This window comes from Rhagoletis zephyria, unplaced genomic scaffold (assembly GCF_001687245.7).
Source record: "Rhagoletis zephyria isolate East Lansing unplaced genomic scaffold, Rhagoletis_zephyria_1.1 Rzeph_scaffold_00525, whole genome shotgun sequence".
Lineage (NCBI taxonomy): Eukaryota > Metazoa > Arthropoda > Insecta > Diptera > Tephritidae > Rhagoletis > Rhagoletis zephyria.
This window is the reverse complement of record NW_016157609.1, coordinates 218,596-221,309: the sequence shown is the minus strand read 5'-3', so window position 1 is coordinate 221,309 and position 2,714 is coordinate 218,596.

Below are 2,714 nucleotides of genomic sequence, written 5' to 3'. Positions count from 1 at the left end.
CCATTCCGAAGTCTTATTGGAATCAAATACACTGTCTTTGCTACAAACCGTCACTGTGTCTCTCTCTTCCGAACTTCGCAAACTTCTACACACAAGCTCGCATCACGTTCGTATATCTGTATGCATATGTAAACACTCGTACATTCGTACGCGCATTCAACGACACTACAGCGACGCAATTTTTATTTTGTTTTTCGCTTGCTCGACTCTTGAAAATCGCTAGGCACATGCGCAACACAGTTTTTTCCCCGATATGCAAAATGCTCTGTCAAATACTTGTCCATTCGTACACGTATTTTCATGCACTATGCTTTTTACCGACACTCGCTACATACATACGCTGTGCGTTTTACAAATCACTTGCTTGTTTTTCTATTTCGTCAATTTACATTTCACGGCGCTTTCTGTCTATTCTTTTACGTGTTTTTTCCGCTTTTAAATAACCCACGGCGCTCTACTATTCGCATTCGTTCACAAATTCAAGTTGTGAAATTCTCTTGAATTTTATTATTACGCGGCTCCGGTCTCACTTCTGACCTGTAAGGATGGCTGTTAAATGGTTACTGTTTTATTGATTCATTTTAGTTTTGAATTTCATTTGACAGTTCATGTGTGTATATGAGAAAGATAATAAATGAACACTGAATGAATTCAAACATTAGAAAGAGAACTAAGATAAATATAGATAAATGCAAATCAGCACAGGGCTTTATTATTTGGGATGACCTCGGGTTGCATGGTTGTGATTTATGACCTTACACGATGATGTCGATGTCATCGGCATTAGCCAGAAATTGCACGCTCTTGTAGTAAATTGTTCCTGAGCGGTTCAGTTCTGCAGCTCTTATTATCTTCTCCAACATCAGATTAAAGAAGTCACATGAAAGGGAGTCGCCCTGTCTGAAACCCCGTTTTGTGGCGAACGGCTCGGAGAGGTCTTTTCCGAAAATAGCGCGCTGGTGGTTACGCATTCAAGATTATGACGTATCATAAGAACATCGTCCAGGGCGGCGAATGGAGCACGTTGATTTCCTGGGTAGAATGCCTAATGAGGACAGCGAAGAACTTTACACAGCATCATTGAAGATAGCGAAGATAACTTTAGAGGCAAACGATTGGGTTTACAGCATGCAGAAACAAGACGACAGAGTACGCGAGATAATTAGCAAAGTTACGAGCGCAGGTAAAGGTGAAAGTGACGAATATACAGTACAAAATGGACGACTTTACCGTAAAGAAAAGAACAAAAAGTTATGGGTTGTACCTAATGCGATGCGGTACAAGATAATACAAAACATACATGAGAAGGTGAAACATCTAGGTGTCGAAAAGACCATAGAAGAAACACAAAAATACTTTTGGTTCCCGAGGATGCGTAATTTCGTAAAATCATTCATAAAGACGTGCATCGAATGTGCGTATACCACCACTACGAGATGGAACCAGTTCCTTTCAAGACCGTACACTTGGATCATCTAGGCCCATTCCTCGAAGAGCAAGAAGCGAAACGAACATGTCCTAGTGTTCGTGGATGCTTTTACAAAATTTACAATTGTAAAAGGAGTTCGAAGTACAGCAACACGTTATGTCATCGAGTTACTCAATGAGGTTAGCAGTTACTTTGGTGTAACAGCAAGAATAGTGACTGACCGCGGGACAGCGTTCACGTCCCACGACTTCAAGAAGTATTGCCGTGACAACGGTATAAAACAGGTACTTAACGCGGTAAGAATACCGCGTGCAAATGGACATGCTGAACGAGCAAACCGAACGATTCTAAGCATGTTACTTCCTTCGACGAGCGAAAACAAGAGTTGGGACGAACAGATACGAGCTATACAGTGGACATTAAATTCTACGAAAAACAAAACAACAAGCCGAACACCACAAGAATTGTTGTTTAATTACAGGCCGAGAGATATTCTATAGAACAAGCTCATATTAGCATTACATCACGATGAAGTCATGAGCAACGAACAACTCAGTGAGGTACAAACAGAAGCAGCAGAACGAGTCAACAGTCAGCGAATAAAAGCCAAGAAGATGTTCGACGAAAAGCACAGTAGTCCAACACAGTACACTGTTGGTAATTTAGTCCTAGCTGAAAACGAGCCTGCCTGTACTAGGAGTTCACGTAAACTAGAACCACCATACAAGGGGCCATTCATCATAACAAAAGTAATAGGTAATGATCGTTATTTGATCGAGGATGTGCCAGCGTCCAGTCGAAAACAACGGCACTACTCGTCGATACACACATCCGACAAGTTAAAACCATGGTGCAATTTACCAAATTTTGACGGTTTCGACGACAACGATGATGGAGACGAGGTCGTCTCCGATGATCAGGATTGGCCGACTGTAAGGTCATAAATCACAACCATGCAACCCGAGGTCATCCCAAATAATACAGCCCTGTGCTGATTTGCATTTATCTATATTTATCTTTATTCTCTTTCTAATGTTTGAATTCATTCAGTGATCATTTATTATCTTTCTCATATACACACATGAACTGTCAAATGAAATTCAAAACTAAAATGAATCAATAAAACAGTAACCATTTAACAGCCATCCTTACAATCGGTAACAAAAACCGCGAAGTCTGTTCTGCCTTTTCCAAGTTGGATAGGGAAGCAAAGCGAATGGGTCTGGTGGTAAACGAGGACAAGACGAAGTATCTCCTGTCATCAAACAAACAGTCAGCACATTCG